Source organism: Ovis canadensis, chromosome 10, assembly GCF_042477335.2.
Source record: "Ovis canadensis isolate MfBH-ARS-UI-01 breed Bighorn chromosome 10, ARS-UI_OviCan_v2, whole genome shotgun sequence".
Taxonomy (NCBI): Eukaryota; Metazoa; Chordata; class Mammalia; order Artiodactyla; family Bovidae; genus Ovis; species Ovis canadensis.
In genome coordinates this window covers 14,647,739-14,674,830 of record NC_091254.1, presented here as the reverse complement: position 1 = coordinate 14,674,830, position 27,092 = coordinate 14,647,739, and positions in this window count along the sequence as shown.

Genomic DNA, 27,092 nt, shown 5'->3' with positions numbered 1-27,092 from the left:
TGCAGATTTCTGTCTTGTCTAAATCCAAATAATTTCTGTCTGTTGACAGATAACTCCAAAGTTGCACATTACTTAGTTTGCATCAAACTCAGTAGTCTTGCATTTCTATCAATGTGCTGTGCTGTGTTTAGTCACTCACTTGTGTCTGACTCTTTGTGACCACAGGCACTGTAGACAACCAGGCTCCTCTGCCCATGGGGATTCTCCTGGCAAGAATATTGGAGTGGGTTGCCATACTCTCCTTCAGGGGATCTTCCCAACCCAGGGATCGAATCAGTGTCTCCTGAATTGCAGGTGGATTGTTTATCATCTGAGACACCAGAGAAGCCCTACTGGTGTGTGTAGCCTATCTGTTCTCCAGGGGATAATTGCTTTACATAATTTTGTGTCTTTCTGTCATACAACAACAAGAATCAGCCATACGTACACCTATGTCCCCTCCCTCCTGGATATCCTTCCCATCTCCCTCCACATCACACCCTTCAGGGTGTCACAGAGCCCCTCTTTGAGTTCGCTGAGTCATACAGAAAATTTCCATTGGCTATCTGTTTACATATGGTATTGTAAATTTCTATGTTACTCTTTCCATACATCTCTCCTTCTCCCTCCTCTCCTCCAACCATGTCTCATACATCTGTTATCTATGTCTGTTTCTCTATTGCTGCCCTAAAAATAAATGGCACAATGGTGTCATCTCTTCAGTTTCCAAATCTATGTGTCAGTATATGATATTTATATTTCTCTTTCTGACTTATTTCACTCTGTATAATGGGCTCTAGTTTCATCCACCTCATTAGAAGAGATTCAAATGCATTCCTTTTTATGACTGAATAGTGGGCTTCTCATCTGACACACTAGTAAAGTAATGCTGAAAATTTTCCAAGCCAGGCTTCAGTAATACATGAACTGTGAAATTCCAGATGTTCAAGCTGGTTTTAAAAAAGGCAGAGGAACCAGAGATCAAATTGCCAACATCCACTGGATCATCGAAAAAGCAAGAGAGTTCCAGAAAAACATCTATTTCTACTTTATTAACTATGCCAAAGCCTTTGACTGTGTGGATCACAATAAACTGTGGAAACTTCTGAAAAAGATGGGAATACCAGACCACCTGATCTGCCTTTTGAGAACCCTATATGCAGGTCAGGAAGCAACAGTTAGAAGTGAACATGGAACAACAGACTGGTTCCAAATAGGAAAAGGAGTACATAAAGGTTGTATATTGTCACCCTGTTAATTTAACTTCTCTGCAGAGTACATCATGAGAAGCAATGGGCTGGAAGAAGCACAAGCTGGAATCAAAATTGCAGAGAGAAATATCAATAACCTCAGATATGCAGATGACACAACCCTTATGGCAGAAAGTGAAGAAGAACTAAAGAGCCTCTTGATGAAAGTGAAACAGGAGACTGAAAACATTGGCTTAAAGCTCAACTTTCAGAAAACTAAGATCATGGCATCTGGTCCATCACTTCATGGAAAATAGATAGGAAAACAGTGGAAACAGTGTTAGACTTTAATTTTGGGGGCTCCAAAATCACTGCAGATGGTGATTGCAGCCATGAAATTAAAAGAGGCTTACTCCTTGGAAGGAAAATAATGACCAACCTAGATAGCATATTCAAAAGCAGAGATATTATTTTGTCAACAAAGGTCCATCTAGTCAAGGTCATGGTTTTCCCAGTGGTCATGTATGAATGTAAGAATTGGATTGTGAAAAGAGCTGAGTGCTGAAGAATTGATGTTTTTGAACTGTGGTGTTGGAGAAGACTCTTGAGAGTCCATTGGATTGCAAGGAGATCCAACCAGTCCATTCTGAAGGAGATCAGCCCTGGGTGTTCTTTGGAAGGACTGATGCTAAAGCTGAAACTCCAATACTTTGACCACCTCATGCGACGAGTTGACTCATTGGAAAAGACTCTGATGCTGAGAGGGGTTGGGGGCAGGAGGAGAAGGGGATGACAGAGGATGAGATGGCTGAATGGCATCACTTACTCGATGGACATGAGTTTGAGTGAACTCCAGGAGCTGGTGTTGGACAGGGATGCCTGGCGTGCTGCAATTCATGGGGTTGCAAAGAGTCGGACACAACTGAGCGACTGAACTGAATTGAACTGAACTGAACTGAATGGGCTTCCCTGGTGGCTCAGAGGTTAAAACGTCTGCCTGAAATGCAGGGGACCTGGGTTTGATCCCTGGGTTAGGAAGATTCCCCTGGAGAAGGAAATGGCAACTCACTCCAGTATTCTTGCCTAGAGAAACCCATGGATGGAGGAGCCTGGTAGGCTACAGTCCACGGGGTTGCAAAGAGTCGGACAGGACTGAGCGACTTCATTAACTAACCACTAACTAGTATTCCATTGTGTATATGTACCGCAGCTTCTTTATCCATTCATCTGTAAATGTACATCTAGGTTGCTTCCATGTTCTAGTGATTGTAAAATTGCTGCAGTGAATACTGGGGTATTTGTGTCTTTTTCAGTTTTCAATTTCCTCAAGGTACTTGCCTGGGAGTGGGATTTTTTTTTTTTAATTTTAAAATCTTTAATTCTTACATGCATTCCCAAACATGAACCCCCCTCCCACCTCCCTCCCCATAACATCTTTCTGGGTCATCCCCATGCACCAGCCCCAAGCATGCTGCATCCTGCGTCAGACATAGACTGGCGATTCAATTCACATGATAGTATACATGTTAGAATGTCATTCTCCCAAATCATCCCACCCTCTCCCTCTCCCTCTGAGTCCAAAAGTCCGTTATACACATCTGTGTCTCTTTCCCTGTCTTGCATACAGGGTCGTCATTGCCATCTTCCTAAATTCCATATATATGTGTCAGTATACTGTATTGGTGTTTTTCTTTCTGGCTTACTTCACTCTGTATAATCGGCTCCAGTTTCATCCATCTCATCAGAACTGATTCAAATGAATTCTTTTTAACGGCTGAGTAATACTCCATTGTGTATATGTACCACAGCTTTCTTATCCATTCATCTGCTGATGGACATCTAGGTTGTTTCCATGTCCTGGCTATTATAAACAGTGCTGCGATGAACATTGGGGTACATGTGTCTCTTTCAATTCTGGTTTCCTCGGTGTGTATGCTCAGCAGTGGGATTGCTGGGTCATAAGGTAGTTCTATTTGCAATTTTTTAAGGAATCTCCACACTGTTCTCCATAGTGGCTGTACTAGTTTGCATTCCCACCAACAGTGTAGGAGGGTTCCCTTTTCTCCACACCCTCTCCAGCATTTATTGCTTGCAGATTTTTGGATCGCAGCCATTCTGACTGGTGTGAAGTGGTACCTCATTGTGGTTTTGATTTGCATTTCTCTAATAATGAGTGATGTTGAGCATCTTTTCATGTGTTTGTTAGCCATCCGTATGTCTTCTTTGGAGAAATGTCTATTTAGTTCTTTGGCCCATTTTTTGATTGGGTCGTTTATTTTTCTGGAGTTGAGCTGCATAAGTTGCTTGTATATTTTTGAGATTAGTTGTTTGTCAGTTGCTTCATTTGCTATTATTTTCTCCCATTCAGAAGGCTGTCTTTTCACCTTTCTTATATTTTCCTTTGTTGTGCAGAAGCTTTTAATTTTAATTAGATCCCATTTGTTTATTTTTGCTTTTATTTCCAATATTCTGGGAGGTGGATCATAGAGGATCCTGCTGTGATTTATGTCTGAGAGTGTTTTGCCTATGTTCTCCTCTAGGAGTTTTATAGTTTCTGATCTTACATTTAGATCTTTAATCCATTTTGAGTTTATTTTTGTGTGCGGTGTTAGAAAGTGATCTAGTTTCATTCTTTTACAAGTGGTTGACCAGTTTTCCCAGCACCACTTGTTAAAGAGATTTTCTTTACTCCATTGTATATTCTTGCCTCCTTTGTCAAAGATAAGGTGTCCATATGTGTGTGGATTTATCTCTGGGCTTTCTATTTTGTTCCATTGATCTATATGTCTGTCTTTGTGCCAGTACCATACTGTCTTGATGACTGTGGCTTTGTAGTAGAGCCTGAAGTCAGGCAAGTTGATTCCTCCAGTTCCATTCTTCTTTCTCAAGATTGCTTTGGCTATTCGAGGTTTTTTGTATTTCCATACAAATCTTGAAATTATTTGTTCTAGTTCTGTAAAAAATGTGGCTGGTAGCTTGATAGGGATTGCATTGAATTTGTAAATTGCTTTGGGTAGTATACTCATTTTCACTATATTGATTCTTCCAACCCATGAACATGGTATATTTCTCCATCTATTAGTGTCCTCTTTGATTTCTTGCATCAGTGTTTTATAGTTTTCTATATATAGGTCTTTAGTTTCTTTAGGTAGGTATATTCCTAAGTATTTTATTCTTTTCGTTGCAATGGTGAATGGAATTGTTTCCTTAATTTCTTTTTCTACTTTCTCATTATTCGTGTATAGGAATGCAAGGGATTTCTGTGTGTTGATTTTATATCCTGCAACTTTACTATATTCATTGATGAGCTCTAGTAATTCTCTGGTGGAGTCTTTAGGGTTTTCCATGTAGAGGATCATGTCATCTGCAAACAGTGAGAGTTTTACTTCTTCTTTTCCAATTTGGATTCCTTTTATTTCTTTTTCTGCTCTGATTGCTGTGGCCAAAACTTCCAGAACTATGTTGAATAGTAGCGGTGAAAGTGGACACCCTTGTCTTGTTCCTGACTTTAGGGGAAATGCTTTCAATTTTTCACCATTGAGGATAATGTTTGCTGTGGGTTTGTCATAGATAGCTTTTATTATGTTGAGGTATGTTCCTTCAATTCCTACTTTCTGGAGAGTTTTTATCATAAATGGATGTTGAATTTTGTCAAAGGCCTTCTCTGCATCTATTGAGATAATCATATGGTTTTTATTTTTCAATTTGTTAATGTGGTGAATTACATTGATTGATTTGCGGATATTGAAGAATCCTTGCATCCCTGGGATAAAGCCCACTTGGTCATGGTGTATGATCTTTTTAATGTGTTGTTGGATTCTGATTGCTAGAATTTTGTTGAGGATTTTTGCATCTATGTTCATCAGAGATATTGGCCTGTAGTTTTCTTTTTTTGTGACATCTTTGTCAGGTTTTGGTATTAGGGTGATGGTGGCCTCATAGAATGAGTTTGGAAGTTTACCTTCCTCTGCAATTTTCTGGAAGAGTTTGAGGAGGATAGGTGTTAGCTCTTCTCGAAATTTTTGGTAGAATTCAGCTGTGTAGCCGTCTGGACCTGGGCTTTTGTTTGCTGGAAGATTTCTGATTACAGTTTCAATTTCCGTGCTTGTGATGGGTCTGTTAAGATTTTCTATTTCTTCCTGGTTCAGTTTTGGAAAATTGTACTTTTCTAAGAATTTGTCCATTTCTTCCACGTTGTCCATTTTATTGGCATACAACTGCTGATAGTAGTCTCTTATGATCCTTTGTATTTCTGTGTTGTCTGTTGTGATCTCTCCATTTTCATTTCTAATTTTATTGATTTGATTTTTCTCTCTTTGCTTCTTGATGAGTCTGGCTAATGGTTTGTCAGTTTTATTTATCCTTTCAAAGAACCAGCTTTTGGCTTTGTTGATTTTTGCTATGGTCTCTTTTGTTTCTTTTGCATTTATTTCTGCCCTAATTTTTAAGATTTCTTTCCTTCTACTAACTCTGGGGTTCTCCAACTCTTCCTTTTCTAGTTGCTTTAGTTGTAGAGTTAGGTTATTTATTTGACTTTTTTCTTGTTTCTTGAGGTATGCCTGTATTGCTATGAACTTTCCTCTTAGCACTGCTTTTATAGTGTCCCACAGGTTTTGGGTTGTTGTGTTTTCATTTTCATTAGTTTCTATGCATATTTTGATTTCTTTTTTGATTTCTTCTGTGATTTGTTGGTTATTCAGAAGTGTGTTGTTCAACCTCCATATGTTGGAATTTTTAATAGTTTTTCTCCTGTAATTGAGATCTAATCTTAATGCATTATGGTCAGAAAAGATGCTTGGAATGATTTCGATTTTTTTGAATTTATCAAGTTCAGATTTATGGCCCAGGATGTGATCTATCCTGGAGAAGGTTCCATGAGCACTTGAAAAAAAGGTGAAATTCGTTGTTTTGGAGTGAAATGTCCTATAGATATCAATTAGGTCTAACTGATCTAATGTATCATTTAAAGTTTGCGTTTCTTTGTTAATTTTCTGTTTAGTTGATCTGTCCATAGGTGTGAGTGGGGTATTAAAGTCTCCCACTATTATTGTGTTATTGCTGATTTCCCCTTTCATACTTGTTAGCATTTGTCTTACATATTGTGGTGCTTCTATATTGGGTGCATATATATTTATAATTGTTATATCTTCTTCTTGGATTGATCCTTGGATCATTATGTAGTGTCCTTCTTTGTCTCTTTTCACAGCCTTTGTTTTAAAGTCTATTTTATCGGATATGAGTATTGCCACTCCTGCTTTCTTTTGGTCTCTATTTGCGTGGTATATCTTTTTCCAGCCCTTCACTTTCAGTCTGTATGTGTCCCTTGTTTTGAGGTGGGTCTCTTGTAAGCAGCATATAGAGGGGTCTTGTTTTTGTATCCATTCGGCCAGTCTTTGTCTTTTGGTTGGGGCGTTCAACCCATTTACATTTAAGGTAATTATTGATAAGTATGATCCCGTTGCCATTTACTTTATTGTTTTGGGTTCGGGTTTATACACCCTTTTCGTGTTTCCTGTCTAGAGGATATCCTTTAGAATTTGTTGGAGAGCTGGTTTGGTGGTGCTGAATTCTCTCAGCTTTTGCTTGTCTGTAAAGCTTTTGATTTCTCCTTCGTATTTGAATGAGATCCTTGCTGGGTACAGTAATCTGGGCTGTAGGTTATTGTCTTTCATCACTTTAAGTATGTCTTGCCATTCCCTCCTGGCCTGAAGAGTTTCTATTGACAGATCAGCTGTTATCCTTATGGGAATCCCCTTGTGTGTTATTTGTTGCTTTTCCCTTGCTGCTTTTAATATTTGTTCTTTGTGTTTGATCTTTGTTAATTTGATTAATATGTGTCTTGGGGTGTTTCACCTTGGGTTTATCCTATTTGGGACTCTCTGTGTTTCTTGGACTTGGGTGATTATTTCCTTCCCCATTTTAGGGAAGTTTTCAACTATTATCTCCTCAAGGATTTTCTCATGATCTTTCTTTCTGTCTTCTTCTTCTGGGACTCCTATAATTCCAATGTTGGAGCGTTTCATATTGTCCTGGAGGTACGGGTCACTCCACTGCACTCCAGAGAGAAGAAACCCAGCTCCACCCACCAAAACTCCAACACAAGCCTCCCTAACCAGGAAACCTTGACAAGCCACTGATAGAACCCCACCCAAAGTGAGGAAGCTCCATAATAAAGAGAACTCCACAAATTATCAGAATATAAAAAGCCCACCCCAAACGCAGCAATATAACCAAGATGAAGAGACAGAGGAATACTCAGCAGGCAAAGGAACAGGAGAGTTGCCCACCAAACCAAACAAAAGAGGAAGAAGTAGGGAATCTACCGGAGAAGGAATTCCGAATATTGATAGTGAAAATGATCCAAAATCTTGAAATCAAAATGGAAACACAGATAAATAGCCTAGAGACAAGGATTGAGAAGATGCAAGAAAGGTTTAACAAGGACCTAGAAGAAATAAAAAAGAGTCAAAATATAATGAATAACACAATAAATGAGATCAGAAACACTCTGGAGGCAACAAATAGTAGAATAATGGAGGCAGAAGATAGGATTAGTGAAATAGAAGATAGAATGGTAGAAATAAATGAATCAGAGAGGAAACAAGAAAAACGAATTAAAAGAAACGAGGGAGTGGGATTTATGCTGGTTTTATTCTTAGCTTTCTAAAAAGTCTCCATACCATCTTCCATAATGGCTGTATCCATTTATATTCCCACCAGCAATGTGAGCGTGTTCCCTTTTCTCCACACCCTTACCAGCGTTTATTGTTCATAGATTTTTGATGATGGCCATTCTGACTGGCGTAAGGTGGTATCTCATTTCAGCTTTGATATGCATTTCTGTAATAATGAGTGATGTTGAGTATCTTTTCATGTGTTTGTTAGCCATCTGTATGTCTTCTTTGGAGAAATGTCTCTTCAGGTACCTTTCCCAGTTTTTGATTGGATTGTTTGCTTTTCTGGGATTGAGTTGTATAAGCTGCTTGTATATTTTGGAAATTGATTCTTTGTCAATTGTTTCCTTTGCAATTATTTTCTCCCATTCTAAGGGTTGTCTTTTCACCTTGTTTGTAATTTCCTTTGCTGTGCAAAAGCTTCTAAGCTTAATTAGGTCATGCTTGTTTATTTTTTATTTTATTTCCATTACTCTAGGAGGTAGGGCAAAGAAGATCTTTCTTTGATTTACATCATTGAATGTTCTGTTTATGTTATTCTGTAAGAGTTGAACAGTTTCTGGTCCTACATTTAGGTCTTTAATCCTTTTTTAGTTTATTTTTGTGTATGGCATTAGGCAGTCATCTAATTTCATTCTTTTGCATGTAGCTGTCTAATTTTCCCAGCACCACTTAAGAGGCTCTCTTTTCCCCATTGTATATTCTTGCCTCTGTCAAAATTAAGGTGCCCATAGGTGTGTAGATTTATCTCTAGGTTCTCTATCTTGTTCTATTGGTCTATATTTCTGTTTTTGTACCAGTTCCATACTGTCTTCATGACAATAGCTTTGTAGTATAATCTGAAGTCAGGAAGATTGGTTCCTCCAGCTCCATTTTTCTTTCTCAAGACTTCTTTGGGAATTAGGGGTGTTTTGTGTTTCCAAATGAATTGCGGAATCTTTTGTTCTAGTTCTGAGAGAGATGCCCATGGTAATTTGATAAGGATCACATTGAATCTGTAGATTGCATTTGGTAGTATAGTCATTTTCACAATATTGATTCTTCCTACCCAGGAACATGGAATATCTTTCCATTTCTTTATGTCATCTTTGATTTCTTTTATCACTGTCTTATTGTTTGTTTGTTTGTTTTGTATGCAGGTCTTTTTTCTTCTTGCTGCTGCTGCTGCTCAGTTGCTTCAGTCGTGTCCGACTCTGTGCAACCCCATAGACGGCAGCCCACAAGGCTCCCCCGCCCCTGGGATTCTCCAGGCAAGAATACTGGAGTGGGTTGCCATTTCCTTCTCCAATGCATGAAAGTGAAAAGTGAAAGTGAAATCGCTCAGTCATGTCTGACTCTTAGCAACCCCGCAGACTGAAGCCTACCAGGCTCCTCCGTCCATGGGATTTTCCAGGCAAGATTACTGGAGTGGGGTGCTCCCTTTGTCTTCTTAGATATGTTCATTTCTAGATATTTTGTTATTTTTGTTGTAGTGGTGAATGGGATTGATTCCTTAATTTCTCTTTCTGATGTTTCATTGTTAGTTTATTAGGAATGCAAGTGATTTCTCTGTATTGACCTGTATCCTGCAAATTTGTTGAATTCACTGATTAACTCTAGTAATTTTCTGAAATTTTCTTTTGGATTTTCTGTGTAAAGTATCATGTAATCTGTAAACAGTGATACTTTTACTTCTTTTCATCCAATATGGATTCCTTGTATTTCTTTTCCTTCTCTAATTGCTGTAGCTAGGACTTCTAAAATTATGCTGAATAATAGTGCTGAGAGTGGACACCCTTGTCTTCTTCCTAATCTTAGGGAGAATGCTTTCAGTTTTTCATCATTCAGAATAATGTTTGCTGTGGTCTTTTTTCATATACAGCCTTTACTCTGTTGATGTAAGTTCTTTCTATGCCGATTTTTTAAAGTGTTTTTTATCATAAATGGATGGTGAATTTTGTTCAAAGCTTTTTCTGCATCTATGGAGATTATCATATGTTTTTATCTTTCAATTTGTTGATATGGTGTATCACATTGATTGATTTTCATATGTTGAAGAATCCTTGCATCTCTGGAATATACCTGAACTGATCATGGTGTATGAGGTTTTCAATGTGTTGTTGGATTCTGTTTGCTAGAATTTTGTTGAGGATATTTGCATCTATTTTCATCAGTGATATTGGCCTGTGATTTTCTTTTTTCATATTGTATTTTCCTGGTTTGGATATCAGGGTGATTGTGGCCTTGTAGAATGACTTTGGAAGTGTACCTTCCTCTGCAATTTTTTGGAAGAGTTTCAGAAAAATAGGCATTAGCTTTTCTCTAAGTGTTAGATTGAATTCCCCTATGAAACCATCTGGCCATGGGCTTTTGTTTTGGGGGAGATTTTTCATCACTGTTCCAATTTCAGCATTTGTGATTAGGTTGTTCATAATTTCTATTTCTTCCAGATTCAGTCTTGGTAGGGTGATCTTTTCTAAGTATTTGTCCATTTCCTCTAGGTTGTCCATTTTATCAGAATATAGTTTTTCTTAATATTGTCTTTTGATCCTTTGTATTTCTGTGTTCTCTTTTGTAACCTCTCCTTTTTCATTTCTAATTTTGTTGATTTGATTTTTCTTTTTTTTTTTTTCTTGATGAGTCTGGTTAGTGGTTTGTTAATTTTGTTTATTGTCTCAAAGAACCAGCTTTTAGTTTTATGCATCTTTGCTATTGCTTACTCCCTTTCTTTTTCACTTATTTCTGCTCTGATTTTTATTATCTCCTTCCTTCTGCTGACTTCGGGGTTTTTTTGTTCTTCTTTTTTCAGCTGCTTTAGATGTAGTGTTAGGCTGTCTATTTGATGCTTTCCTTGTTTCTTGAAGTATGATTGCATCTATAAATCTCCCTCTTAGAGCTACTTTTGCTGAATCCCGTAGGTTTTGGGTTGTCATGTTTTCATTGCCATTACTTTCTAGGAATCTTTTTATTTGTTTTCTGATCTCTTCAAAAACTTCTTTGTTATTTAGTAATGTATTCTTTAATCTCCATTAGTTTGTGTTTTTTGCTATTTTTTTTTCCTGTAGTTGATATCTAGTCTCATAGCATTGTAGTCAGAGAAGATACTTGATATGATTTCAATTTTCTTAAATTAATTGAGGCTTGGTTTGTTCCCTAAGATGTGGTCTATCCCGTAGAATGTTCCATATGCACTTGAGAAGAACATATATTCTTCTACATTTGGATGGAAAGTCCTGAAGATCTCAATTAGGTCCATTTGGTCTAATATTTCATTTAAGGTTTGTGTTTACTTATTGAGTTTTTGTTTTTATGAACTGTCCATGGGTGAAAGTGGGGTGTTAAACTCCCCTAATACTATTGTGCTGCTTTCAATTTCTCCTTCTATGCCTGTTAGTGTTTGCCTTGTGTATTGAGGTGCTCCTATGTTGGTTACATAGACATTTACAATTATTATGTCTTCTTCTTGGGTTGATCCCTTGATCATTATGTAGTGTCCTTTGTCTCTTATGATATACTTTGTTTTAAAGTCTATTTATCTGAAATAAGGATTGCCAGTACAGCTTTCTTTTGGTTTCCATTGGAGTGGAATAGCTTTTCCCATCCATTTACTTTCAGTCTGCATGTGTCTCTACATCTGAAGTGAGTGTCTTGTAGGCAGCATATATGTGTGTCTTGTTTTATATCCATTCAGTCAGTCTGTTCCCTTTGGTTGATGCATTTAATCCGTTTACCCTTTGTGTCATGGGTCTTGGGTTAGGAGCTGTTAACCGGCTGAGAAGTGCAGCTTTCTTTGTTTGAAAGTGAAGTTGCTCAGTCATGTCTGACACATTGTGACTCCATGGACAGTAGCCTACCAGGCTCCTCAGTCCATGAGAGTTTCCAGGAAAGAACAGAGTGGGTTGCCATTTCTCTCTCTGTTTGCTGTCTTCTAATTCCCTGCTTTGCCTTGTTTCCTGAGACTTTGCAGCTACCCTTTGGGCCCGCCTGTGAGGGAGTTTCCCTGTGCACAAGAACTCCTCCTGTTTCAGAGCTCCCTCTCTTCCTTGGGGCACAAGCTCTTCCCAGAAGTTCTCCCTATTTTCCCTTCTGATGTCTCCCTCCTCTCTCCTACCTCATTTCAGGGAACTTAGCCTATCTCCCTGGAGGCCTGGTGTCTTCTGTCACCTAAAGTTTTCTTTGTAGGAGTTGCTTCATATCTTGATTGGTTTTTCATGTATCTGTGGGAGACTGGCAATCTCCCGGTCTTACTCCTCTGCCATCTTCTCCCCCTCACCTTTTTTTTTTTTTTTTAATTTGAGAGATGAACAAAATTAATAAACTTTATCCAGGGTCATCAATTTAAAAAAATGAGTAGATTCAAATCAATAAATTTTGCATTGAAAAAGATGTTGCAATGGACATCACATAAACACAAATGATCACAAGAGCTTACTACAAGCACCTATATGTGAATAAAATGTACATCCTTGAAGAAATGGACAAATACTTTGAAAAATGCAATCTTCCAAGAGTGAACCAGAAAGAAATAGAAAATATCAACAGTACAATAACAAGTACTGAAATTAAAAATATAATTAAAAATTTCTAGCAAACAACAGCCCAGGACCAGATGGCTTCACAGGTGAATTCTGTCAAATATTTAGAGAAGACTTAACACCTACTCTTCTTAAACTCTTCCAAAGAATTGCAGAAAAAAAAAAAACACTCTCATGATCATTTTATGAGGCCATCCTTACCCTGATACCAAAGCCAAAGATATCACAACAAAAAAGAAAATTACAGGCCAATCTATCTGATAAATATGGATGCAAAGATCAATAAAATATTAGCAAGAACACATTAAATCCAAGAACACATTAAAAGGATCATGTATCCGGATCAAGTGAGATTTATTTCAGGGATGGAAGGATTCTTCATTATATGCAAATCAATCAAGAAGATACACCACATTAACAAGTGGAAGGATAAAAACCATATGATCACTTCAATAGATGCAGAAAAAGTGTTTTGACAAAGTTCAAAGGCCATTTATGAAAATAGAAAAAAAACCCTCTATGCAAGGGGTGCATACCCTCTGGGGAAAGAGTGAGCCTACCCCAACGTAGGTCTTCCCATATGGCACTAGTTGTAAAGAACCCGCCTGCAATCTAGGAGAAGCAGGAGACTCAGGTTCAATCTCAGGGTCAGGAACATACCCTGGAGGAGGGCATGGCAATCTACTCTAGTATTCTAGCCTGGAGAATCCCATGGACAGAGGAGCCTGGTGGGCTGCAGTCCATAAGACTGTACAGAGTTGAACATAAAATGCACACAACTCAATAATTATGTGAGTTTATATGTGACAAACCCACAACTAACATCATACTGAAATGTGAAAACCTGAAATCATTTTCTCTAAGATTTCCTCTAAGATTAAGAACAAAATAAGGATGCCCACTGGCAAAACAGTACAAATATAGATTAATGTAATAGGATAGAAGGTCCAGAGATAAACACATACACTTCTTATCACCTAATCTCTGACAAAAAGAGGCAAAAATGTACAATACAGATTATGCAATCTTTTCAATAATTCATGCTGGAAAAACTGGACGGGTTCATGTGAAAGAATAAAATAAGAACACACACTAACACAAAATAATACACAAAAATAAACTCAAAAGGGTTTAAGTACCTAAATATAAGCCTGAATACTCTGTTGAACTTTTAGAGCAAACCACAGAGATAACAGTCTCTGACTTAAATAGCAGGAAGATATTTTTTGCTCCACCTGTTGATTAAAAACAAAATTAAGCAAATGGGACCTAATTAAGTTTTGCACAATAAAGGAAACCATTTAAACATTAAAAAAAAAACACATAATGATAATGTATTGAACACAAATTCCTGCAATGTATACAGATTCTTTACAATCTGAGTCACTGGAGAAAGCCACAGTAAAATATTACTCAGGCTTATCGCAAAGAGTTGGACACTAACTAGTGGTTGAACAATGAATATAAAGAACAATTGCAACATGGGTGGATTGAGAAAGTCTTATAATGACTGAAGTTTAAGTCAGACAAAGGAAAACAAATATGATATAACTTTTATGTCAGATCTTAAAATAAGCTACAAATTAACTTGTTTACAAAACTGGAATAGAGTTACATATGTAGTTACACATAATAGAGTTACATAAGTAGAAAATAAAGTTACAATATTTGAGGGGTAAAGGGGAAGGTGTGGGATAAATTGTGAGATTGAGGCTGATGGTTCTATGAAGACCCACAAGACCTTCTAGAACTAACACCCCAAAAAGATGTCCTTTAAATTATAGGGAACTGGAATACGAACACAGGAAAGCAAAAAATACCTGGAGTAACAGGCAAATTTGGCCTTGGAGTACAGAATGAAGAGGCCAAAATCTAACAAAGTTTTGCCAAGAGAATGCAGTGATCAGAGCAAACACCTTATTCTGATAACACAAGAGAAGACTGTACACATGGACATCATGAGATGGTTGATACCAATATCAGATTGATTATATTCTTTGCAGCCCAAATAGAGAAGCTCTATACAGACAGCAAAAGAAAGACCAGGTGCTGATGTGGTTCAGGCAAATTAACTCCTTATTTAAAATCAGACTTAAATAGAAGAAAGTAGGGAAAGCCACAAGACCATTCAGGTATGATCCAAATAAAATTGCTTACAACTATAAAGTGAAACTGAAAAAATAGATTCAAGGGATTAGATCTGATAGACAGAGTGCCTGAAGCTATGGACAGAGGTCCAAGACATTGTATAGGAGGCAGTGATCAGGACTATTCCCAAGAAAAATAAATTCAAAAGGCAAAATTGTTGTCTGAAGAGGGCTTTCAAACAGCAATGAAAAGAAGAGAAGTGAAAGGCAAATGAGAAAAGGAAAGACATACACATTTGAATGCAGAGTTCCAAAGAATAGAAATCAGATAAGAAAGCCTTCCTCAGTGATCAGTGCAAAGAACAAGAGGAAAACAATAGAATGGGAAAGACTAGAGATCTCTTCAAGAAACTTAGAGATACCAAGGAAACATTTCCAGAAAAAAAAAACAAAACAAAACAAAACAAAACAAAACATCTATTTCTGCTTTATTGACTATGCCAAAGCCTTTGACTGTGTGGATCACAATAAACTGTGGAAAATTCTGAAAAAGATGGAATACAAGACCACCTAACCTGCCTCTTCAGAAATCTGTATGCAGGTCAGGAAACAACAGTTAAAACTGGACATGGAACAAGAGACTGGTTCCAAATAGGAAAAGAAGTGTGTCAAGGCTGTATATTGTCACCCTGCTTATTTAACTTCTATGCAGAGTACATCATGAGAAATGCTGGACTGGAAGAAACACAAGCTGGAATTAAGATTGCCTGGAGAAATATCACTAACCTCATCTATGCAGAAGACACCACCTTTACGGCAGAAAGTGAGAGGAGCTAAAAAGCCTCTTGATGAAAGTGAAAGTGGAGAGCAAATATGTTGGCTTAAAGCTCAACATTCAGAAAACGAAGATCACGGCATCCGATCTTATCACTTCATGGGAAATAGATGGGGAAACAGTAGAAACAGTGTCAGACTTAATTTGGGGGGGGGGGGCTCCAAAATCACTGCAGATGGTGACTGCAGCCATGAAATTAAAAGACGCTTACTCCTTGGAAGAAAGATTATGACCAATCTAGATACTATATTGAAAAGCAGAGACATTACTTTGCTGACTAAGGTCCGTCTAGTCAAGGCTATGGTTTTTCCTGCGGTCATGTATGGATGTGAGAGTTGGACTGTGAAGAAGCCTGAGTGCCGAAGAATGGATGCTTTTGAACTGTGGTGTTGGAGAAGACTCTTAAGAGTCCCTTGGACTGCAAGGAGATACAACCAGTCCATTCTGAAGGAGATCAGCCCTGGGATTTCTTTGGAAGGAATGATGCTAAAGGTGAAGCTCCAGTACTTTGGCCACCTCATGTGAAGAGTTGACTCATTGGAAAAGACTCTGATGCTGGGAGGGATTGGAGGCAGGAGGAGAAGGGAACGAAAGAGGATGAAATGGCTGGATAGCATCATTGACTCAATGGACGTGAGTTTGAGTGAACTCCAGGAGTTGGTGATGGACAGGGAGGCCTGGCCTGCTGCAATTCATGGGGTCGCAAAGAGTCGGACACAACTGAGAGACTGAACTGAACTGAACTGAAGGGAACATTTTATACAAAGATGGGCACAATAAAGGACAGAAATGGTATGGGCCTAACAGAAACAGAAGATATTAAGAAGAGGTGCCAAGAATATACAGAAGAGCTATCAAAAAAAAAAAAAAATCTTCACTAACCAGATAATCACGATGATGTGATCACTCACTGAAGCCAGATATCCTGGAAAGCAAAGTCAAGTGGGCCTTAGGTAGTATCACTATGAACAAAGCCAGTGGAGGTGATGAAATTCCAGTTGAGCTGTTTCAAATCTTAAAAGATGATGCTGTGAAAGTGTTGCACTCAATATTCCAGCAAATTTGGAAAATTCAGCAGTGGCCACAGGACTGGAAAAGGTCAATTTTCATTCCAATCCCAAAGAAAGATAATGCCAAACAATGCTCAAACTACCCCACAATTGCACTCATCTCACAGTCTAACAAAGTAATGCTCAAAATTCTCCCAGTCAGGTTTCAACAGTACAGGAACCATGAACTTCCAGATGTTCGAGCTGGATTTAGAAAAGACAGAGGAACAAGAGATCAAATTGCAGACATTTGCTGGATCATTGAAAAAGCAAGAGAGTTTTAGAAAATCATCCACTTCCTCATTAGTGGCTATGTCAAAGCCTTTGACTGTGTGGATCACACCAAACTCTGGAAAATTGTTCAAGAGATGGGGATACCAGATCACCTAACCTGCCTCTTGAGAAATTTGTACGCAAATTATCAAGCAACAGTTGGAACAACAGGCTGGTTCCAAATCAGGAAAGGAGTATGTCAAGGGTGTAAATTTACCCTTTTTCTTTTAACTTACATGCAGTGTACATCATAAGAAATGTTGGACTTGATGAAACACAAGCTTTAGTCAAGATTACCAGGATACATTTTAATAACCTCTGATACACAGATGATACCACCTTTATGCAAGAAAGTGAAGAAGAACTAAAGAGCCTCTTGATGAAAGTGAAAGAGAATGAAAAAGTTGGCTTAAAACTCAAAATTCAGAAAACTAAGGTCATGGAATCTGTTCCCATCACTTCATGCAAACAGATGGAGAAACAGAGGAAACAGTGACAGACTTTGTTTCGTTTTTCTTTTTGGTCTCCAAAATCACTGCAGATGATGACTGCAGCCATGAAATTTAAAAAACAAACAAACAAACAAACAAACAACAACAACAACAACAAACCACTTGCTCCTTGGAAGAAAAGTTATAACCAACCTAAAGAGCTTATTAAAAAGCTTTACTTTACATTCAGTTCAGCTCAGTTTAGTTCAGTCGCTCAGTCGTGTCTAACTCTTTGCAACCCCATGAATCGCAGCACGCCAGGCCCGCCTGTCCATCAGGAGTTCACACAAACTGATGTCCATCAAGTCAGTAATGCCATCCAGCCATTGCATCCTCTATCGTCCCCTTCTCCTCCTGCCCCCAACCCCTCCCAGCATCAGGGTCTTTTCCAATGAGTCAACTTCTGGCATGAGTTGGCCAAAGTGTCAGAGTTTCAGCTTTAGCATCAGTCCTTCCAAAGAACACCCATGACTGAGCTTTCGAATGGACTGTTTGGATCTCCTTGCAGTCCAAGGGACTCTCAAGAGTCTTCTCCAACATCACAGTTCAAAAGCATCTATTCTTCAGTGCTCAGCTTTCTTCACATTACTTTGCCATCAAAGTCCATTTAGTAAAAGCTATGTTTTTTTTTTTTTTTTCCCAGAAGTCATCTATGGATGTGAGAGTTGGACAATAAAGAAAGTGTGTATGCAGAGTACATCATGAGAAATGCTGGGCTGGAAGAAGCATAAGCTGGAATCAAGATTGCCAGGAGAAATATTAATAACCTCAGATATGCAGATGACACCACCCTTATGGCAGAAAGTGAAGAGGAACTAAAAAGCCTCTTGATGAAAGTGAAAGAGGAGAGTCAAAAATTTGGCTTAAAGCTCAACATTCAGAAAACGAAGATCATGGCATCTGGTCCCATCAGTTCATGGGAAATAGATGGGGAAACACTGGAAACAGTGTCAGACTTTAATTTTGCGGGCTCCAAAATCACTGCAGATGGTGATTGCAGCCATGAAATTAAAAGATGCTTACCCCTTGGAAGAAGAGTTATGAGCAACCTAGATAGTATATTGAAAAGCAGAGAGATTACTTTGCCAAAAAAGGTCCGTCTAATCAAGGCTATGGTTTTTTTCAGTGATCATATATGGATATAAGAGATGGTCTGTGAAGAAAGCTGAGCGCCGAAGAATTGGTGCTTTTGAACTGTGGTGTCAGAGAAGACTCTTGAGAGTCCCTTGGACTGCAAGGAGATCCAGCAGTACATTCTGAAGGAGATCAGCCCTGGGATTTCTTTGGAGGGAATGATGCTGAAGCTGAAACTCCAGTACTTTGGCCACCTCATGCGAAGGATTGATTCATTGAAAAAGACTGATGCTGGGAGGGATTGGGGGCAGGAGGAGAAGGGGACGACAGAGGATGAGATGGCTGGATGGCATCACTGTCTCGATGGACGTCAGTCTGAGTGAACTCTCAGATGTGGTGATGGACAGGGAGGCCTGGCATGCTGTGCTTCATGGGGTCGCAAAGAGTCGGACACGACTGAGCAACTGAACTGAACTGAGCAGAGAAGAATTAATGCTTTTGAACTGTGGTGTGGCAGAAGACTCTTGTGTGTCCCTTGGACTGCAAGGAGATCCAAGTAGTCCATTCCAAAAGAAAAGAGTCCTGCATATTCATTGGAAGGACTGATGCTGAAGCTGATACTTTGGCCACCTGATGAGAAGAACTGACTTACTGGAAATACCCTCATGCTGGGAAAGATTTAAGGTGGGAAGAGAAAGGGATGACAGAGGATGAGATGGTTGGATGGCATCACCAACTCAGTGGACATCAGTTTGGGTAAACTCCAGGAGTTGGTGATGGACAGGGAGACCTGCCATGCTGCAGTCCATGGGGTTGCAAAGAGTCGGACAGGACTAAGTGACTTAACTAAATTGAATTAGTATTTACATAAACACCTTACTATTTATGAAATAGATAGCTAATAAAGGAGCTACTGTGTAACACATGGAAGTCTACAAAATATTTTTAATGGTATAAATTGGGAATAATTTTTAAAGTGGTTTATCTATTTGTATAAGAAATTCACCTTGCTGTACACCTGAAACTAGCATAACATTATATTCAATTTTTTGTTATTCCATCTCTAAATCATGTCAGACTCTTTTCTATAACCCTGGCCTGAGTATAGGAGGTGAGGACCTCTGTCCTCAGATATCTCCCAGAGTCTTTTAAATTCATATTCATTGAATCAGTGATGCCATCTAACCATGTCAGACTCTGCCACCACTTTCCCCTTCTGTCTTCAATTCTTCCCAGCATGAGGATTCTTTTCTGATGAGTCTGCTCTTCACATAAGGTAGCCAAAGTATTGGAGCCTCAGCATCAGTCTTTACAGTGAATATTCAGGGTTGATTTCCTTTAGGATTGACTGGTTATGTCTACTTGAAGTCCAAGGGAATCTCAAGAGTCTTCTCCAGCCCCACAGAAAGAAGGCATCAATTCTTCAGGACTCAGCCTTCTTTATGGTCCAAATCTCATATTCATACATGATAACTGGAAAAACCATAGCTTTGACTATATGGACCCTTGTTGGTAGAGTGAAGGCTATGCTTTTTAATATGCTTTCTAGGTTTGTCATAGCTTTTATTCCAAGAAGAAAGTGTCTTCATTTCTAGCTGTAGTCACTGTTCACAGTGATTTTGGAGCCCAAGAAAATAAAATCTTTCACTGTTTTCATTTTTTCCCCTTTGATTTGCCATAAATTGTTGGGAATGGATGCCATGATCTTAGTTTTTTTAATGCTGGGCCAGCTTTGTAACTTTTTAACTCTCATCTTTCTCCCTCATTAAGAGACTCTATAGTCTGTCTTCACTTTATGCCATTAGAGTGATTTTTGTTATTGTTGGGCCCCACTGTTAGTGACTCCATGAACTGTAGCATGCCAGGCTTCTCTGTCCTATACTATCAACCAGACTTTGCTAAAATTCATGTTATTTGAGTCAGTGATACTTTCTAACCATCATATCCTCTGCCACCCCCTTTTCATTTTATCTTCAATCTTTCTCAGAATCAGGATCATTAGAGTGGTATCATCTGCATATCTGAGGTTGTTGATATTTCTCCTAGTGATCTTGATTCCAGCTTGTGATTCATCCAGCCTATTTCACATGATGTACTTTACATATAAGTTAAATAAGCAGGGTGATAATATACAGCATTTTTCATACTCCTTTCCCATTTTAGAACCAATTATTCCATGGCTGGTTCTACCTGTTGCTTCTTGACTCTTACAAGTTTCTCAGGAGACAGGTAAGGTGGTATTGTATTGTCATCACTTCAAGAATTTTCCACAGCTTTTGTGATTCACACAGTAAAAGTCAATGAAGAATTAGATGTTTTTGTCAAACTCTCTTGATTTCTCCATGGTCTAAAAAATGTTTGCAATTTGATCTCTGTTACCTCTGCTTCTTTGAAACAGGATGCTTTTGCATCTGGAAGTTCTTGGTTCATGTACTGGTGAAGCCTAGCTTTGAAGGATTTTGAGCATAACTTTGCTGGCATTTAAAATGAGTGCAATTTGTATATTCTTTGGCCTTTTCCTTCTTTAGGATTGGAATGAAAACTGAGATTTTCCTCTCCATAGCAGGAGTTTTCCAAATTTGCTGCAGATTGAGTGTAACACTTGGCATCTTTTAGGATTTTAAATAGCTTAGTTGAAATTCTGTCACCTCACTAACTTTGTTTGCAGTAATACTTCCTAAGGCCCTCTTAACTTCACATTCCAGAATGTTCACTTCACACTCCAGGATGTCCAGATCTAGGAGAATGATCATACTATAAAAGTTTTATGGATCATTAAGATCTTTTTTGTATGGTTCTTCTGTGTATTCTTGACACCTCCTGTTAACCTTTTCTGTTTCTTTTATGTACTTACCATTTCTGTCATTTATTGTGCCCATCCTTGCATGAATTGTTCCCTTGATATCTCCAATTTTTTTGTAGAGATCTCTACTCTTCCCCATTCTATTATTTTCCTCTGTTTCTTTGAATTGTTCTTATCTCTCCTTGCTATTATATGGAACTTTGCATTGAGGTGGTTATGTATTTTTCTTTTTCCCTTACCTTTTACTTCTCTTTCGTCAGTTGTTTATAAAGCCTCCTCAAACAGCTACTCTGCTTCTTGCATTTCTTTTTGGCATGCTTTTGTATTGGCTCCTGTACAATGTACAGACCTTCATCCATAGTTCTTCAGATACTGTGTCTATCGGATCTAATCCTGTTAATGTATTCTTCACTTCCATTGTAAAATCACAAGTAATTTAATTTAGGTTGTACCCAAATGGCCTAGTGGTTTTTCCTACTTTCTTTAATTAAAGTCTGAGCTTTGCAATAATGGGCTCATGATCTGAACCACAGTCAGCTTCAGGTCTTGATTTTACTGACTGTGTAGATCTTCTCCATCTTTTACTGCAAAGAACATAATCAACCTGATTTCAGTATTGACCATCTGGTGATGCCCATGTGAACATTTGTACCTTGGATTATTGGAAAATGGTGTTCACTATGACCAGAGTGTTCTCTTGAGAAACCCCTGTTAAACTTTGCCCTGCTTCATTTTGTACTCCATAGCCAAACTTGCCTTTTATTCTAGGTATGTCTTGGCTTTCTACTTTTCCATTCCAATCCCTTATGATGAAAATGATATCTTTTCTGATGTTAGTTCTAGAAGATGTTATAGGTCTTCATGAATGAATCAACTTCAGTTTTCTGGCATCAGTGGTTGGGGCACAGACTTGGGTTACTGTGATGTTGAATGGATTTCCATAAAACCAGATTATTCTTCTCTTTTGATATTGCACTCAAGTACTGAAATTCTTTTGTTAACTATAAGGGATACTTCATTTCTTCTAAGGGATTCTTGCCCATAGTGGTAGATATAATGGTAATTTGAATTAAATTTGACCGATCCCATCCATTTTATTTTGCTGATGTGTTACATATTGATGTTTACTCTCACCATATTCTGCTTGATGATGTGCAATTTACCTTGACTCATGGAGTTAACATTCCAGGTTTCTAAGTAATATTGACCTTTACAGCGCTGAACTTTAGTTTCAGCACCAGTCATATCCTCAGCTCCGTGTCATTCCTCATTACCCCTTTGGCATAAGCACTTCGTTGTTGTTGTTGTTGTTTTAATTAAAGGGTGATTGCTTTACAGAATTTTGTTGTTTTCTGTCAAACCTCAATAGGAATCAGCCATAGGTGTACTTTTATTCCCTCCGTTTTAAAACTCCCTCCCATCTCCTTCCCCATCCCACTCCTCTAGGTTGATACAGAGCTCCTGTTTGAGTTTCTTGAGCCATATAGCAAATTCCCATTGGCTATCTACACTGCATAAGGTAATGTAAGTTTCTGTTGCTCGTTCCATGCATTTCACCCTCTCCTCCCCTCTCTCCATGTCCATAAGCCTATTCTCAATGCCAGTTTCTCCATTGCTGCCCTGTAAATAAATTCTTCAGTACCATTATTCTAGATTCCATATATATGCTTTAGAATACAATATTTATCTTTCTCTTTCTGACTCACTACACTCTGCATAATAGGTTTAAGTTTCATCCACCTGATTAGAACTGATTCAAATGTACTCCTTTTTATGACTGAGTAAAATTGCCTTGTGTAGATATACCACAACTTCTTTATGCATTCAATCGTCAATGGGCATCTAGGTTGCTTCCACGTTCTGAATATTGTAAATAGTGCTGCAGTGAACAACAGTTTCCTCAGGGTATACACCGAGGAGTGGGATTGCTGGGTCACATGGTGGTTTTAGGCCTAGCTTTTTAAGGAATCTCCGTACCATCTTCCATAACAGCTATATTAATTTACATTCCCACCAACAGTGCAAGAGTGTCCCTATTCTCCACACCCTCTCCAGTATTTATTGTTTGTAGACTTTTTAATGATGGCCATTCTGATCAATGTGAGGTGGTATTTCATTGTGGATTTGGTTTGCATTTCTCTAACAGTGGAAACAGTGTCAGATTTTATTTTAGGGGGGCTCCAAAATCACTGCATATGGTGACTGCAGCCATGAAATTATAAGACACTTACTCTTCGGAAGAAAAGTTATGACCAACCTAGATAGCATATTGAAAAGCAGAGACATTACTTTGCCAGCAAAGGTCCATCTAGTCAAGGCTATGGTTTTTCCAGTGGTCATGTATGGATGTGAGAGTTAGACTGTGAAGAAAGCTGAGCACCAAACAACTGATGCTTTTGAACTGTGGTGTTGGAGAAGACTCTTGAGAGTCCCTTGGACTTCAAGGAGATCCAACCAGTCCATTCTAAAGTAGATCAGTCCTGAGTTTTCTTTGGAAGGAATGATGCTAAAGCTTAAACTCCAGTACTTTGGCCACCTCATGCGAAGAGTTGACTCATTGGAAAAGACTCTGATGCTGGGAGGGATTGGGGGCAGGACGAGAAGGGGATGACAAAGGATGAGATGGCTGAATGGCATCACGCACTCAATGTACGTGAGTCTGAGTGAACTCTGAGAGTTGATGATGGACAGGGAGGCCTGGCATGCTGCGATTCATGGGGTCACAAAGAGTTGGACATGACTGAGCAATTGAACTGAACTGAACTGAAAAATGATCAATGTTGAGCACATTTTCATGCTTCAGTTAGCAGTCTATATAGCTTCTTTTGGACTTCCCAGGTGGTTCAGAAGGTAAAGTGTCTGCCTACAATGCGGGAGACCTGGATTCGATCTCTGGTTGGGAAGATCCTCTGAAGGAAGGAAATGGCAGCCCAGTCCAGTACTCTTGGCTGGAAAATCCCATGGACAGAGGAATGTGGTAGGTTACAGTCCATGGGGTCACAAAGAATCAGGCACGACTGAGTGACTTCACTTCACTTCACTTCACTTCATGGCTTCTTTGAAGAAATGTTTGTTTAGCTCTTTTCCCCACTTTTTGATTGGTTTGTTTGATTTGTTTGTTTGATTGGTATTGAGTTGTATGAAAAGCTTGTATATTTTAGAAATTAATCATTTGTCAGGTGTTTCATTTGCTGTTATTTTCTCCCATTCTGAGGGGCGTCTTTTCACCTTGCTTGTAGTTTCCTTTGCTATGCAAAAGCTTTGAAAAATTTAATCAGGTCCCACTTGTTTACTTGTTTTTATTTCCATTACTTTAGGAGGTGGATCATAGATGATCTTGTTTTGATTTATGTCATCGAGTGTTCTGCCTATGTTTTCCTCAAAGAGTTTTATAGTTTCTGGACTTACATTTATGTTTTTAATCCATTTTCAGTTTATCCTTATGTATGGTGTTAAGAAGGGTTCTCATTTCATTCTTTTACATGTAGCTGTCCAATTTTCTCAGCACCATTTATTGAAAAGCTGTCTTTGCTCCAGTGTATATTCTTGCCACCTTTGTAAACAAATAAGGTACCCATAAGTCCATGGGTTTATTTCTGGGCTTTCTATTTTGTTCTATTGGTCTATATATCTGTTTTTGTGCCAGTACCATACTGTCTTGATGACTGTAGATTTATAGTATAATCTGAAGTCAAGAAGGTTGATTCCTTCAACTCCATTCTTCTTTCTAAAGACTACTATGGCTATTCAGGATCTTTTACATTTTCATATTAATTGTGAAATTTTTGGTTCTAGTTCTGTGAAAAATGCCATTGGTATTTTGATAGTGATTGCACTGAATCTGTAGATTGAATTTGGTTGCATGGTCATTTTAACAATATTGATTCTTCCTACTCAGTACAATGGACTATCTTTCCAACTGTTTATGTCATCTTTATTTCTTTCATTATTGTCTTATAATTTTCTGTGTACAGTTCTTTGTCTCCTTAGGTAAGTTTATTCCTAGATTTTTTGTTGTTGTTGCAATATTGAATGGGATTGACTTCTTAATTTCTCCTTTTGATTTTTCATTGTTAGTTTATAGAAATGCAAATTATTTCTGTGTACTGATTTTGTATCCTGCAACTCTGATAAATTCACTGATTGGCTGTAGTAATTTTCTGATACTATCTTTAGAGTTTTCTATATACAGTATCATGTCATCTGCAAACAGTGACAACTTACTTCTTTTCTGATCTGGATTTCGTTTATTTCTTTTTCTTCTCTGATTGCTATAGCTAAGACTTCCAAAACTATGTTGCATAATAGTGGTGAAAGTAGACACCCTTGTCTTGTTCCTGATCTTAGGGGGAATGGTTTCAGCTTTTCACCATTGAGAATAATGCTTACTGTAGGCTTATCATACGTGACCTTTATTATATTGAGGTAGGTTCCACCTATGCACATATTTTGAAGGGTTTTAATCATAATTGGGTACTGAATTTTGTCAAAGACTTTTTCTGCCTCTATTGAGATTATCATATGAATTTCTCTTTCAATTTGTTAATACAATGTATCACAGTGATTGATTTGAATATTTTGAAGAATCCTTGTGCTCTGGAATAAACACAACTTGATCATAATGTATGAACTTTTTAATGTATTGCTGAATTCTGTTTGCTAAAATTGTGTTAAGGATTTTTGCATCGATGCTCATCAGTGATATTGGCCTATAGTTTTCTGTTTTTTTTTTTTCTGTGTTGTATCTGCCTGGTTTTGGTATCAGGGTGATGATGGCATCATAAAATGAATTTGGAATTGTTCCTTCCTCAGCTTCCCTGGTGGCTCAGTGGTTAAAGCCTCTGCCTGAAATGCAGGAGATCTGGGTTCGATCACTGGGTCAGGAAGATCCCCTTGAGAAGGAAATGGCAACCCACTCCAGTATTCTTGCCTAGAGAATCCCACAGACAGAGGAGCCTGGTAGGCTACAGTCCATGGGGTGGCAAAGGGTCAGGCACGACTGAACGACTTCACTTGCACTTTCACTGCAATTTTTTGAAAGAGGATAGGCCTTTGCCCCTTTCTAAATGTTTGAGAGAATTCTCATGTGAAGCCATCTGGTCCTGGGCTTTTGTTTTTTGGAAGATTTTTGATCACAGCTTCAATTTCAGTGCCTGTAATTGGGTTGTTCAAAATTTCTAATTTTTTCCTGGTTCAATCTTGGAAGATTAAACTTTTCTAGGAATCTGTCCATTTGTTCCAGGTTGTTTATTTTATTGCTTATGATAGTCTCCTTTAATCTTTTGAATTTCTGCATTGTCTGTTGTAACCTTTTCTTTTTTAATTTCTAATTTTGCTGATTTTATTCTTCTTTCTTTTTTTCTTGATGAGTCTGGCTAAAGGTTTGTCAATTTTGTTTATCTTCCAAAGAATCAGATTTTAGTTTTATTAATCTTTACTATTGTTTCTTTCATTTCTTTTTCATTCATTTATTCTCAGATCTTTATGATTTCTTTCCTTCTATTACTTTTTTTTTGTTCTTCATTTTCAAGTTTTTTTAGGTGTAAAGAGAGGTTGTCTATTCGATGTTTTTTGTTGTTTCTTGAGATAGAATTGTATTGCTATAAACTTCTCTTTTAGAGCTGCTTTTGCTGCCAGCCATATGTTTCAAGTTGTTGTGTTTTCATTGCCATTTGTTTCTAGAACATTTTTTTATTTCACTTTTGAGTTCTTCACTAACCTGTTCGTTATTTAGAAATGTATTGTTTAATACCCATGTATTTGTGTTTCTTAGAGTTTTCATCTTGTAATTAATATCTAGTCTCATAGCATTGTGGTCAGAGAAGATGCTTGATAAAATTTTAATTTTCTTAAATTTACTGAGGTTTGATTTGTGACCCAAGATCTGGTGTATCCTGGAGAATGTTCCATATGTACTTGAGAAGAAGGTGTATTCTTCTGCATTTGGATGGAATGTCCTGAAGATATCAATGAGATCCATCTCATCTAAAGTATTATTTAAGACTTGTGTTTCTAATCAATTTCCTGCTTTGATGTTCTGTTCATTGGTGTGAGTGGGGTGTTAAAGTTTCTTATTATTATTGTGTTACTGTCAATTTCTCCTTTTGTCTGTTAGTATTTGTC